The sequence below is a fragment of the Cygnus atratus genome, chromosome 27, assembly GCF_013377495.2.
Source record: "Cygnus atratus isolate AKBS03 ecotype Queensland, Australia chromosome 27, CAtr_DNAZoo_HiC_assembly, whole genome shotgun sequence".
NCBI lineage: Eukaryota > Metazoa > Chordata > Aves > Anseriformes > Anatidae > Cygnus > Cygnus atratus.
The window spans coordinates 4351572-4366345 of NC_066388.1; the positions used below are offsets into that span (position 1 = coordinate 4351572).

Consider the following 14774-nt stretch of genomic DNA (forward strand, 5'->3'; position numbering starts at 1 on the left):
AAATAATAAAAATAATACAAGAAATTCAAAAGACAATCAATAACATTTATTAATGTCAACAATTTTTCCCAGCCTAATGATCTCCTATCACCACCGTGATCACCCGTCCTAGCAATTTCCCATCCCATCATTTCACACTAATGAATTCCCATCGCCGTCATGACTTCCCATCCCACTGATCATTTCCTATCCCAGCAACCTCCCATTGCTGATCCCAAGGCTCAGTTCCCAACTCCCATCCATCCATCCATCCATCCATCCATCCATCCATCCACCCGCCCATCCACCCATTTTCTCCCGTCCGTGCTGGCCATGCCCACATCCATTCACGGACTGAGCATGGGCAGCGGGAGCGGGCTGCATCCCGCTCGGCATCCCACTGCCAGAACAACTGCAGGCAGAGGCGCTGCTGAGTGAACACCTACACGAGAGTAATTTCAGAAAGAAGGCAATAAAGCAGAGAAAGGACCGGAAAAGAAGAAATAAGTTTTCAATCCCTGCCATTTTGTGTCCCAACAAGCAGTTCCCATGCCCAAACTTGCCCATCCCAGGTATTGCCCAGCCCAACAGCTTCCATCGCAACACTCCCAACACTCATTCGTGACCCCCCCAATTTACCCATCCCCCCCCGCCGTTGCCCATCCCTGACAGTGAGAAACACTGCCTAGCTCCAGCACTAAAGAAGGGTAAGGGCAAGCGAGAGGGGCAAGGGCTGAAGAGCGCGGCTGAAGCTGGAGCAGGCGCCTGCAGAGGTCTCTGTGCCTGCGTGCTGAGCTCAGCACCACTGGGTGCTGCAGGGGCCGTCGAGGAGCGCAGGCTCACGGGTAGCCGTAATACTTGGCTATGGCCCTGTCTTTCTGCCGCTGCGCGAAGAATTGCACAGGGCCGATCTTCGTCTGCTGGGCCGCCCGCTGCCGCTCCTCCTGGGCCAGCTTCTTCAGGCGCTCCCGCTCAGGACGCTGCTGCGGCGTGATGGGCACCGACGCCTCCTGCTCCTCCAGCGGCGTGGGCGCCGCGTGGCTGCGCGCCCAGGGCCCCACGCAGGGCACGTAGTCCACGCGGGGCCGTGCCGGGGGCTGCAGCGTGCGTGGCTGTGTGGGCAGAGCCCCCCGCTGCGCTTGGCCCCCCGCGGCCGGCAGGCACGGCGCTCTGGGCGCCTGCTCTAGGGCAGCGTCCCCTGTTGACGCCGTGCTGCCTGGTGGTGCCGGCACCACCTTTTCTTTGCCGCCAGCTGGGGACTGGGGGGCAGCGGGCGCAGCGCTGGAGCCTGGCACTGTCGGCGGGGCCCTGGGCATGCTGCTGGGGCCGCCGGAGGTGGGCTGCGGCTGCGCACAGGGCAGCTGGCGCACTGGCCCCAGCGCCTTCGCCCTGGCCCCCAGCGGCTGCAAAGTCTCGCTGGGGGTCTTTGTCCCCAGGTGCTGGCGCTGCAGCATCTTGGCCCTGACGGCTTGGGGACAGAGCCTGTCCTGGGGCCGCACGGCACGGGGCTCCCCGCTCGGAGTCTCCGGCAGCAGCCGTGCTCTGCGGGGAGGCGGCGACGCTGCTCCTTGCCCCCCAGCAGCCCCCGGGCTTCGGGCTCTCTTGCTGCGCGCCCGGGAGTTGTCGGTCGCTGGCTGCTGCCTGCCGCTGCCCTCTTGCCTGCTGCTGCCACGGCGTCCTGGGGCCTTGGACATGCCGGCGTCCCTGGCACGGCGTCCCTGGCAAGGCGTCTTGGGGCCTTCGACACCCTGGCCCAGCAGCATCTTCCTCTCCTTGCCGGGGGGTTTCTCTGTTGCTGGCCTCTTGTGCTGGGAGCTCTCCGCTGTCCCGGGGGTGCTGGTGGGCGCGGGGCGCTTGGCCCCCCGCTTGGTGCCGGTGGACGCAGGGGCAGCCAGGGGGCTCTTGAGGGGACCCAGGGGGCATTTGGGCAGGGGTCTCCTCTGGTCACTGAGGACCTTGGAGTTGGGGTGGTTCTTGAGGGAACTCTGGGGGGGTTTGGGCAGGGGTCTACTAAGGGAACTGAGGACTTGGGTGTCAGGGGACCTCTTGGGGGGACTCAGGGGTGGATTGGGTAGGGGTCTACTACGGGCACTGGGCAGGGGACGGGCTGCAGAGCTGAGGGGGGGGCTCGCTGCCGGCACAACAGGGGACTGCACCGACAGCCCGCCCCCAACCTTCTCGGGGTACACCCCAGGGGTTGAGGGTACCTCACCGAGGGCTCCTGTGGCTTCCAGTCCCTGCGTGCTCGGCTCCTCGATGTCCTCGGAGAGGTCGGGCAGCTGGGAGAGGAAGCGGCTGAGGGCAGGACTGCTGGGGACACCGGGGAAGGCGTCCTGGGGCTCCACGGCCTCGAGCCAGCTGAGCAGCTCCTCCATGCCGGGGATGTCCAGGTCGGCCAGGAGCTGGTCCTGCGCGTGCTGCAGCTGCTGGCTGTCCCCTGCCAGCTCTGGAAAGGCCTCGGCGAAGGCATCAGGGCCCAGCTCGGGCAGCTGCGGGGGCTCCTCAGGCACCTCCGGGGCTGTCGCCGCTGAGGACGAGCAAGAAAATCCCCCAAGACGGGCGATGTCAGCTTTCCCATGGCTCATGGGTGTGGGGCGACAAGTGGCCGGCTGTGCCAGCGCCAAACTCACCATGGGGCGTCGCCGTCTGGGTGCTGCAGGTTGATGGAGCCAGGAAAGGCTCGGGGGGAGTGGGGTGAGGCAGCGGGGGCCCCTGGTCCTTGCTGAGCCCCACGGCGACGGTCGCAGGGGGCTCCGAGCTGCCCCTGGCTGCTGGTCACGGTGCGGGGCGTGGGAGCGCCTGCCCCCGGAGCCGAGGCCCCGGGACGAGGGGTGGCGGGGGGCCGGGGTGGGCGGGGGCCTGCAACAGGCAGGTGCCTGCGGGGTGCAGGGGCTCCCCGTGGAGCACGGCCCTGGGCCCCAGCCCCAGCGCATGGTGGGGCACCAGTGTCCCCGTCACCGTGGGCTGTCCCCACTGGCAGACAGGGGCACGGGAGGAGCGGTGTGGGGGAGCTGCACCAGCTGCAGGTTATGCCCCACGGCGGGGAGCTGCACCAGCTGCAGGTGGTGCCCCTCGGGTGGGAGGTGCCCCCCAGGCGGCAGCTGCACCACGGCTGGGAGCTGCAGCACCTGCCCCTGGACCCCCGGCACCACGTGCCAGACGGTGGCCTGGGGCAGCGCGTAGGGGAGGGTGGGTACCTGGGGGGGCTGCAAGGGCACCGCCATCGCTGCGGGGAAGGAGGGCAGCAGCCAGGCAGCCACCGTTGGCGGCTCAGCTGGGACAACGAAGGGGGAGTTGGGCATCTGCGGCACCGGCGGCAGCCGTCTGGGGAATCTCTCTGTGAGGAAAAAGGGCGCTGGGCTGAGCTCTCGGGCGCTGGGCTCGCCGGCAGGGCCGCAGCCCCGGGAGGAGCGGGAGCCCGCTGCTGTACCTGCCATGGTCGCTGGAGAGTGGGGCGGTTCGTTGGGGAGCCCGGCCAACGGGGGTTCCATCCCAACGGCTGACCAGCCCCTCGCCGCCATCTTGGTGGTGATTGCAGTTTCTCTACCCCAGCGGGCTTCCCAGCGCAATCATTTTCCATCCCCGTGAGCCTTTCCCGTCCCAGTCATCATTTGCCAGGCCCAGGAGGGTTTCGCGCTCCAACACTTTCTCCCCTCCCAAGGATTTTCCATCCCAAGACTTTTCATCCTCCCGGTGATTTCCCATCCCGACGATTTCACGGCCCAACAGATTCCCATGCAAAATAGTTCCCATCAGCACGAAGCGTTTCTTAATCCAATGAGATCTCATCCCAAAGACTTCCCATCCCTTGGATTTCTTTTCCAAGTATTTCCTACCCCAATGAATCTTACCCACCCCATTCAAGATTTCCCATCCCAATAATTTCCCATCCCAAGAGAGATTTCCCTACCCCGATGCTTTTCCTTTCCAGTGATTTCCTCCCCAAGGAAAATTTCCCATCCCAATGCCTTTCCTCCCCAAGGAAGGTATCTCATCCCAATGCTTTGCCTTCCCACGGAAGCTTTCCCATCCCAAGGAAGATTTCCCATCTCTTTCATTTCCTAGCCCCATGGATTTCCAGCCCAAGGAAGTCTTCCCATCCCAGCAATCATTTCTCATCCCACTCATCATTTCCCATGCCCGTGATTTCCCGTTTTCACCATCCAAAGGACAGCTTAGCCAGCCCACAGCTAGAGAGAGATCCCAACAGGGATTTGTACGATTCTGTTAGATGCAAGGGCATGGACACTCGGCGTGCTAACGATTGCACTTTATTCCAGACCAACACAGGTCACCGGTACCAGCGATTCAAAGATCGATAGCCCAATTTCTTTAAGTGGTATATTCTTTATTGCAGCGCTGGATGCACGGGGGATCTCTCCGCCTGTCGTGCATACCTGAAGTGAAAAGCCATCCCAAATTTATACAGCAGAGTGATGAATATTTTATTAATGCCTATACATATTCATTATCTAACCCCACCTACTCTCCCTTCTCATGCTAATTAGTTTTTTGTGTCCTGCGTCTGCGCAGATCCTCTCATCAATTCTGGGCAGTGGTCGTCGGGCTGTGGGTGGTGGTCTCAGAGAGGAAGGCCATAAGTCTTCCTCACAGCGTACTTTTCACCCTTGGTCAGGATTCTGCTGAGTTTGCTTTCTTCCTAACCGCAAGGACTGGTTTTTGCTAATTATTTCTTTATCTTGTGTTCCAATGTCCAGTTTGAGATATATTGTCCTCCAATGTCCTGTTTGAAATATATTGTCCATACCTCTGTTTCCTGTCCTGTACATAATGGTCTGTTTTCATTTGATTCCTCCTTTATCTCAACTTCTCTCATCACCAGGAATACTGTGACGAATGAGGTGAATGTGTAGATACCAAGCTCTGTAACAAGGCCATGGGGACGAGAAATGGCGATAAAGCGGAAATCATTTGCGCTAATAACTAATGCACTGGGTGACGCCACTCCAGCGCCGATGACGTCAGTGGCCGGCGGACCGCCGCGGTGCCTTCCGCCAGGGGGCGCGGTGCGGTGGCGGCCTCCTGGTGACGTCACGCCCGCGTGACGTCACGGCGGTGCCCAACGCTCCCTCCACCCCCCTCCCTCCCCCGTTCCCCCCCCCCACACGATCCCCGCGGTCGGGCCGCGGCTGCTCCCCACCCCCCCCGGTCCCCCGGTGCCCAGCGCCGCCCGGAGCTCCCCAAAGCAGCTCCGGCACCGAGCGCCCCCGGTCCCCGCAGGCCGCACAGCCCCCCACAGCTCCCCCATAACCCCCCACAGCCCCCCCAGAGCGCCCCAGAGCCCCCCACAGCTCCCTCAGAGCCCCCCCACAGCCCCTTCACAGCTCCCCCACAGCCCCCCACAACCCCACCCACAGCCCCCTCACAGCAGCCCCCCCACAGCTCCCCACACTCCCCCACAGCCCCCCGAAAGCCCCCCCACAGCCCCCCCGGCCTGGCCCAGGGTCCCGGGCTCGCATCCTGCCCGCAGCACGGGTCCAGCACCAGGGGCGGGGGCTGGAGTCGAGGTTCCCCCGCACGTTTTGCGGCTGTCGTCCCCCGGCCCCCCCCCCCCCCGAGAAAAATAAATAAATAAATAAATAAATAAAAGCCCTTTGCGGGGGTGCTGGAGCAAATGGGAGGGGGGGGCACCGGGCGCTGCCCGCCCACCCCCCCGCGAGGCCCCAGGCAGGGCTCCGGGGGCCGGGCTCAGCCGGGAGAAGCGGCTCGGCCCCGGCAGTCCCACCCCGCGGCGGGGCGGGGGCCGTGCCGAGCCCTGCCCCGGCCGTGCCGAGCCGTGCCGAGCCGTGCCCCGCCGCCGCCCGGGCTCCCCCGGGACTGCCGGTGAGTGCCGGGCCCCCTGCGGTTCCCCCCCCCCGCCCCGGTTCCCCCGGGCGGCTCCGCGGGCCTGGGGCAGCCCCGGGCCGGGCCGAAGCGCCGGGGCCGGGCCTGCGGGGACAGCCCCGGAGGGCGCGGGCCGGGGGTGGGGGGGGGCCCGGTCACGGGAAGGGGGCGCGGGGCCGGTGCCCCCCGTGTGGCTTCCGAGCCCCGCTGCGCCCTGTGGCGGCTGCGGGCCCTCCCCGCTGGGCGCTGCGGAGGGGTTTGGGGCGCTGCCGCTCGCTGGGGTCCCCGGGCAGCCCTGGGGGTCCCCGGGTATCCCTGGGGGGCAGCACAGGGCTAGGGGGGAGCAGGCTGGCTGGTCTGGCCCCGGGAGAAGCCGGAGGTGCCCCCCAGCGAAGGGACGAGCCCGCTGGGTGCCCTGGGGTTTTCCACCGCAGGTCCTGGGTGCGGGGCTGGCAGCGTCCCTGTGCTCCGAGGCTGGGGTAAAAGGCTTGGGGTCACATCCTGCGGAGCTGTGGGTGCTCAGCGCACGGTCAGGGAAACACGGCCGGGTGTTGGAATCGGCCAGAACACGCCCAAGTTTCGGCTGTTCTCTGAGAAACGATGTTCGCGTTGGATTCTGCTTTTAAAGGGCATCGGCGCAGACTGAGAAATTCCGTGCTTCTCCGATAAAGCCTGCCGTGAAAAAAGCTCGGCTGTGGCAGAGCTTGGAATAAGGGAGGGGATGCGTTCTGCCACCTGGCCACTGTGCCTTGAGCCCGTTCCAAGGCAGGGCACCAGGCGTGGTGTGTCAGCAAGCCCAGGCCTTCGGTTTGCAGGTTTGAGCAAACGCGACTCGGGACGGGGTTGTTTTAAGCAGCCGGGGCCACCTTGGTGCCTTGCTAGCTGGCTGTATGCGTGCGTAATGAATTCTTCAGCCACACAGAGTTAAGCGTTCCTCCGGCCCCTTGAAGCTGTTTTTTTGCCGTTTTGAGCTGTGGGCAGGGGTGTGGTAAGCGGCAGAGCAGTGGCAAATCCGGACCGAGCAGTTCCTTCCTTCCCTGCACAGCAAAGGGAGCGCGCAGGGGAGCTTTATCCTTCCGGTGCCCTGGCTTGAGCTGCTGATGGGGACGCCTGCTGCCTGTGGAAGGTGTTCAGGGGCAGGGACCATTGCAAAAAGTGCTGAGCTCTTGCGCCTGTAACCTCAGTGCCTTTTTCCTTATGGCACCACAGACACAAACATGCTGGAACAAAAAGCGTTTCCAGCTTGCACAGCAGGGTTAGCACCGCTGCCTTTTGCAGGGCTCTGCTTCTTTTTAGTCCCAGGGATGTTTAATGTGGCATGAAGAAATCGGAATCTTAACACAGTCACTCTTCAGTGTGACATTGCTGTTTATTGCTTGCTGTGGGTTTCCTATCGCCAGGGCCGTTTGCCCTGAATCCAGCGTATGTATCCATTTCCTTCAGTTTTGGCTTTCCTTCTGCCATCGTTATTTTCACTCAAAAACTTTTTCTGCCTTCTCTTCCTCTTTTCCTTGTTTATTGACATTTCTTTTGCCATCAAATCTACTTGTTAAACCAGCTCGTTCTGCTTCTGTGTACAAACCAACACTGAACGGTAAAAGTGTGGAAAAGCTTCTGTGAAATTCTAAGCCATTCTTTAGGTTCTGGGTAAAGCAAATGAAAAAAAGAAATAGAAAAGCTGCCTTTAGCTTTCCGTAAGAGGATTTTCCTGCGGTCTAGGTCATAATGTGTCCGCTGCTATCCTCCGGCCCCTCTCCGCTCTCCGCCGGGCAGCACCGAGGCGTACCCGTGCTCGGCCTCGGCGGGGCCACCCCCGGCAAGGAGCCGCCGCTAAACACCGGAGCCTCCTCCCGGGACCCACCGGCACCGCCCGGAGGAAGCCGCCGGGGCTAGTAGCCGTTCCCGAGCTCCCGCGCTCAGGAACTCGGCGGCCGCCAGCAGCAGCTGGATGCGGCCCCCGGGGTCGCCGCCGCGCGCCTCCTCCTCCTCCCCCCCCCCGCTGCCGCCTCCGCCGCCGCCGCCATTGCAAGCTGGGGACCCCCCCATGACCCCCCCACGGGCAGCAGGGCCCCCCCACAAATCCCCCACCAGGGCCAAACAGCCCCCCCCCCCCCAGGGCAGGGAACCCCCCCAGGACCGCCCCAGGATCCCCCCCCCAGGCAGGGGTACCCCCCAAGACATCCCGCCCCCACCCCCCCCCCCCCAGAAGCTGGGACCCCCCCCCAAAATCCAAACCTCAGGGCCAGGGCCTATCCCACAGTCCCGAAAGCCCCCCAGGCCCCCCCCCCCAAAAAAAATCAGGACCCCTCCCAGACAGGGGAACCCCAAAATCCCCCCCCAGAAGGCGGGACCCCCCCAAAAAATCCCCCCCCAGGTGCCCCCAAGGAAAGCACCCCCCCACAACCCAAACACCCAAGAGACCCCCCAAAAGCTGGGGACACCCCAAAACAGAACCCCCCCAAAAGGGCCCCCTGCCCCCCAAAAGGGCCCCCCTGCCCCCCAAAAAAAGGCCCCCCCCCTTTAAGACAAGGCCCCACTGAGGTGCGGGGGGGGGCCCACACCCCAAAACCCGGCCCTGCCCCAGGGGTGACTCACCCCAGGAGGAACCAGATAAACGTGGCTGGGGGGGGGGCCGGGGGCGTCACCCCCCAAAAAATAAAAACAAAACACACCAAAAAAAAAAGTCTGGGTGTTTTAGGGGCGACTGCAGTCAACCAGCTCATCCCGAAACCTCCTGCCTCCTCCTGTACCCAAAAAGTGTTTTTTTTTCCCCTGTTTTTTGTGCCCAGGGTTGGCCAAGGTGGGGGGGGTGGGTTAATTAGCGGAGCCCTAACGAAGCGCAGCGGCTCGGAAATCCCTGGCCTTATCGCGGGGCAGCAGGCAGCCGGCGGGACGGGGCACGACGGGGAGAATTACGGGCCGCTGGCGGCGTCACCGTGCCCGGGGTGTCACCGTCCCTCGGGTGTCACCGTCCCTGGGGTGCCCCAAGTCCCAACGAGGCTGGGATTTAGGAAGGCGTCTCCGCTGTGACAGCCCAAAACATTGAGCAGGACCCTTCAAAAGACCAAAATAAAATCCACATTTTTTACAGCGAGGGCTCCAACCCCACAATTTTGATAGCAAAGGACTCCAGTCCCTCAGTTTTTTAAAGCAAAGCCCCCAAATCCCACAATGTTTTAAAGCAAAGTCTCCAACCCCACAATTTTTTAAAGTCTCCAACCCCACATTTTTTTTAAAGCAAAGTCTCCAGTCCCACAATTTTTGATAGCAAAGGCTCCAATCCCCTCAATTTTAAAAGCCAAGTCTCCAATCCCCACAATTTTGATAGTAAAGATCCCAATCCCACATTTTTTTCCAGCAAAGGCCCCAGTCCCGGGCTGGACGCACTCATCTACGTCTTAATTTATTCGATAACCTCGTGTGTTTGCTGGGAATTAGAGGGCTTTTAGGGCATCAGGACCCTCCCGCAGACGTCTTTGCGGTGTCCCCATAGGGTGCAGCAGCAAGGGGGCACCAGCCCCATTTCCCCCTTTTTTTTTTTTAGGGGGAAAAAAAGGCAAATATTTCCTGGGGCCTCCCGTTGCCCCACCCGCGGTTCCTCTCCGGATGAGACGAGCCCGAGGTGGGGCCGGCGGCTCCTGGGGCTGCTGCTGCCACCTCCTGGGGCTGTGCAACCTGCCTTCGGTCGGGACCCCCCCATTTCCCATCCCCACGGTTGCCCATCCCTGAGTGGGGGAACACTGAAGAGGGCGAGGGGCAAGCGACACATCTGTTCGCTCATGTTCCCCCCATCCTGAGTGAACATGCAGAGAATCGGAAGGAAAATAAAAACCCATAGGCATTGATAAAGAGTTTAATAATAGAGGAATAGAAAATAATAAAAATAATACAAGAAATTCAAAAGACAATCAATAACATTTATTAATGTCAACAATTTTTTCCCAGCCTAATGATCTCCTATCACCACCGTGATCACCCGTCCTAGCAATTTCCCATCCCATCATTTCACACCTAATGAATTCCATCACCGTCATGACTTCCCATCCCACTGATCATTCCTATCCCAGCAACTCCCATTGCTGATCCAAGGCTCAGTTCCCAACTCCCATCCATCCATCCATCTCCATCCATCCATCCATCCCATCCACCCGCCCCATCCAACCCATTTTCTCCCGTCCGTGCTGGCCATGCCACATCCATTCACGGACTGAGGCATGGGCAGCGGGAGCGGGCTGCATCCCGCTCGGCATCCCACTGCCAGAACAACTGCAGGCAGAGGCGCTGCTGAGTGAACACCCTACACGAGAGTAATTTCAGAAAGAAGGCAATAAAGCAGAGAAAGGACCGGGAAAAGAAGAAATAAGTTTTCAATCCCTGCCATTTTGTGTCCCAACAAGCAGTTCCCATGCCCAAACTTGCCCATCCCAGGTATTGCCCAGCCCAACAGCTTCCATCGCAACACTCCCAACCACTCATTCGTGACCCCCCCATTTCCCATCCCCCCGCCTGTTGCCCATCCCTGACAGTGAGAAACACTGCCTAGCTCCAGCACTAAAGAAGGGTAAGGGCAAGCGGAGAGGGGCAAGGGCTGAAGAGCGCGGGCTGAAGCTGGAGCAGGCGCCTGCAGAGGTCTCTGTGCCTGCGTGCTGAGCTCAGCACCACTGGGTGCTGCAGGGGCCGTCGAGGAGCGCAGGCTCACGGGTAGCCGTAATACTTGGCTATGGCCCTGTCTTTTCTGCCGCTGCGCGAAGAATTGCACAGGGCCGATCTTCGTCTCGCTGGGCCGCCCGCTGCCCGCTCCTCCTGGGCCAGCTTCTTCAGGCGCTCCCGCTCAGGGACGCTGCTGCGGCGTGATGTGCACCGACGCCTCCTGCTCCTCCAGCGGCCTGTTGGGCGCCGCGTGGCTGCGCGCCCAGGGCCCCACGCAGGGCACGTAGTCCACGCGGGGCCGTGCCGGGGGCTGCAGCGTGCGTGGCTGTTGTGGGGCAGAGCCCCCCGCTGCGCCTTGGCCCCCGCGGCCGGCAGGCACGGCGCTCTGGGCGCCTGCTCTAGGGCAGCGTCCCCTGTTGACGCCGTGCTGCCTGGTGGTGCCGGCACCACCTTTTTCTTTGCCGCCAGCTGGGGACTGGGGGGCAGCGGGCGCAAGCGCTGGAGCCTGGCACTGTCGGCGGGGCCCTGGGCATGCTGCTGGGGCCGCCGGAGGTGGGCTGCGGCTGCGCACAGGGCAGCTGGCGCACTGGCCCCAGCGCCTTCGCCCTGGCCCCCAGCGGCTCCTGCAAAGTCTCGCTGGGGGTCTTTGTCCCCCAGGTGCTGGCGCTGCTGCAGACATCTTGGCCCTGACGGCTTGGGGACAGAGCCTGTCCTGGGGCCGCACGGCACGGGGCTCCCCGCTCGGAGTCTCCGGCCAGCAGCCGTGCTCTGCGGGGAGGGCGGGCGACGCTGCTCCTTGCCCCCAGCAGCCCCCGGGCTTCGGGCTCTCTTGCTGCGCGCCCGGGAGTTGTCGGTCGCTGGCTGCTGCCTGCCGCTGCCCTCTTGCCTGCTGCTGCCACGGCGTCCTGGGGCCTTGGACATGCCGGTCCCGTCCCTGGCCACGGCGTCCCTGGCAAGGCGTCTTGGGGCCTTTCGACACCCTGGCCCAGCAGCATCTTCCTCTCCTTGCCGGGGGGTTTCTCTGTTGCTGGCCTTCTTGTGCTGGGAGCTCTCCGCTGTCCCGGGGGTGCTGGTGGGCGCGGGCGCTTGGCCCCCCGCTTGGTGCCGGTGGACGCAGGGGCAGCCAGGGGGCTCTTGAGGGGGACCCAGGGGGCATTTGGGCAGGGGTCTCCTCTGGTCACTGAGGACCTTGGAAGCTTGGGGTGGTTCTTGAGGGAACTCTGGGGGGTTGGGCAGGGGTCTACTAAGGGAAACTGAGGACTTGGGTGGTCAGGGGACCTCTTGGGGGGACTCAGGGGTGGATTGGGTAGGGGTCTACTACGGGCACTGGGCAGGGGAGGGCTGCAGAGCTGAGGGGGGGGGCTCGCTGCCGGCACAACAGGGGACTGCACCGACAGCCCGCCCCCAAACCTTTCTCGGGGTACACCCCAGGGTTGAGGGTACCTCACCGAGGGCTCCTGTGGCTTCCAGTTCCCTGCGTGCTCGGCTCCTCGATTGTCCTCGGAGAGTGTCGGGCAGCTGGGAGAGGAAAGCGGCTGAGGGCAGGACTGCGGGGACACCGGGAAGGCGTCCTGGGGCTCCACGGCCTCGAGCCAGCTGAGCAGCTCCTCCATGGCCGGGGATGTCCAGGTCGGCCAGGAGCTGGTCCTGCCGCGTGCTGCAGCTGCTGGCTGTCCCTGCCAGCTCTGGAAAGGCCTCGGCGAAGGCATCATGGCCAGCTCGGGCAGGCTGCGGGGGCTCCTCAGGCACCTCCGGGGCTGTCGCCGCTGAGGACGACGCAAGAAAATCCCCCAAGACGGGCGATGTCAGCTTTCCCATGGCTCATGGGTGTGGGGCGACAAGTGGCCGGCTGTGCCAGCGCCAAACTCACCATGGGGCGTCGCCGTCTGGGTGCTGCAGGTTGATGGAGCCAGGAAAGGCTCGGGGGGAGTGGGGTGAGGCAGCGGGGGCCCCTGGTCCTTGCTGAGCCCCACGGCGCGGTCGCAGGGCTCCGGCAGCTGCCCCTGGCTGCTGGTCACGGTGCGGGGCGTGGGGAGCGCCTGCCCCCGGAGCCGAGGCCCCGGGACGAGGGGTGGCGGGGGGCCGGGGTGGGCGGGGGCCTGCAACAGGCAGGTGCCTGCGGGGTGCAGGGGCTCCCCGTGGAGCACGGCCCTGGGCCCCAGCCCCAGCGCATGGTGGGGCACCAGTGTCCCCGTCACCGTGGGCTGTCCCCACTGGCAGACAGGGGCACAGGGAGGAGCGGTGTGGGGGAGCTGCACCAGCTGCAGGTTATGCCCCACGGCGGGGAGCTGCACCAGCTGCAGGTGGTGCCCCTCGGGTGGGAGGTGCCCCCCAGGCGGCAGCTGCACCACGGCTGGGAGCTGCAGCACCTGCCCCTGGACCCCCGGCACCACGTGCCAGACGGTGGCCTGGGGCAGCGCGTAGGGGAGGGTGGGTACCTGGGGGGGCTGCAAGGGCACCGCCATCGCTGCGGGGAAGGAGGGCAGCAGCCAGGCAGCCACCGTTGGCGGCTCAGCTGGGACAACGAAGGGGGAGTTGGGCATCTGCGGCACCGGCGGCAGCCGTCTGGGGAATCTCTCTGTGAGGAAAAAGGGCGCTGGGCTGAGCTCTCGGGCGCTGGGCTCGCCGGCAGGGCCGCAGCCCCGGGAGGAGCGGGAGCCCGCTGCTGTACCTGCCATGGTCGCTGGAGAGTGGGGCGGTTCGTTGGGGAGCCCGGCCAACGGGGGTTCCATCCCAACGGCTGACCAGCCCCTCGCCGCCATCTTGGTGGTGATTGCAGTTTCTCTACCCCAGCGGGCTTCCCAGCGCAATCATTTTCCATCCCCGTGAGCCTTTCCCGTCCCAGTCATCATTTGCCAGGCCCAGGAGGGTTTCGCGCTCCAACACTTTCCCCTCCCAAGGATTTTCCATCCCAAGACTTTTCATCCTCCCGGTGATTTCCCATCCCGACGATTTCACGGCCCAACAGATTCCCATGCAAAATAGTTCCCATCAGCACGAAGCGTTTCTTAATCCAATGAGATCTCATCCCAAAGACTTCCCATCCCTTGGATTTCTTTTCCAAGTATTTCCTACCCCAATGAATCTTACCCACCCCATTCAAGATTTCCCATCCCAATAATTTCCCATCCCAAGAGAGATTTCCCTACCCCGATGCTTTTCCTTTCCAGTGATTTCCTCCCCAAGGAAAATTTCCCATCCCAATGCCTTTCCTCCCCAAGGAAGGTATCTCATCCCAATGCTTTGCCTTCCCACGGAAGCTTTCCCATCCCAAGGAAGATTTCCCATCTCTTTCATTTCCTAGCCCCATGGATTTCCAGCCCAAGGAAGTCTTCCCATCCCAGCAATCATTTCTCATCCCACTCATCATTTCCCATGCCCGTGATTTCCCGTTTTCACCATCCAAAGGACAGCTTAGCCAGCCCACAGCTAGAGAGAGATCCCAACAGGGATTTGTACGATTCTGTTAGATGCAAGGGCATGGACACTCGGCGTGCTAACGATTGCACTTTATTCCAGACCAACACAGGTCACCGGTACCAGCGATTCAAAGATCGATAGCCCAATTTCTTTAAGTGGTATATTCTTTATTGCAGCGCTGGATGCACGGGGGATCTCTCCGCCTGTCGTGCATACCTGAAGTGAAAAGCCATCCCAAATTTATACAGCAGAGTGATGAATATTTTATTAATGCCTATACATATTCATTATCTAACCCCACCTACTCTCCCTTCTCATGCTAATTAGTTTTTTGTGTCCTGCGTCTGCGCAGATCCTCTCATCAATTCTGGGCAGTGGTCGTCGGGCTGTGGGTGGTGGTCTCAGAGAGGAAGGCCATAAGTCTTCCTCACAGCGTACTTTTCACCCTTGGTCAGGATTCTGCTGAGTTTGCTTTCTTCCTAAGCGCAAGGACTGGTTTTTGCTAATTATTTCTTTATCTTGTGTTCCAATGTCCAGTTTGAGATATATTGTCCTCCAATGTCCTGTTTGAAATATATTGTCCATACCTCTGTTTCCTGTCCTGTACATAATGGTCTGTTTTCATTTGATTCCTCCTTTATCTCAACTTCTCTCATCACCAGGAATACTGTGACGAATGAGGTGAATGTGTAGATACCAAGCTCTGTAACAAGGCCATGGGGACGAGAAATGGCGATAAAGCGGAAATCATTTGCGCTAATAACTAATGCACTGGGTGACGCCACTCCAGCGCCGATGACGTCAGTGGCCGGCGGACCGCCGCGGTGCCTTCCGCCAGGGGGCGCGGTGCGGTGGCGGCCTCCTGGTGACGTCACGCCCGC

At 62.1% G+C, this 14774-nt stretch overlaps 1 protein-coding gene across 5 annotated transcripts in view; it reads left to right on the forward strand.

The window, feature by feature from the left end:
- The window catches only part of ANXA4 (annexin A4), a 76965-nt gene that overhangs the window by 32813 nt on the left and 29378 nt on the right, over positions 1–14774 (forward strand). The window contains exon 1 of one of the 5 annotated variants that reach the window (XM_050715811.1): positions 5706–5823. The exons of the other annotated variants lie outside the window; for them this stretch is intronic. The gene's annotated coding sequence lies outside the window, so the exon portion shown is untranslated. Of the gene's footprint in view, positions 1–5705; positions 5824–14774 lie in introns of those variants that run through there. 5 annotated transcript variants of the gene reach the window in all.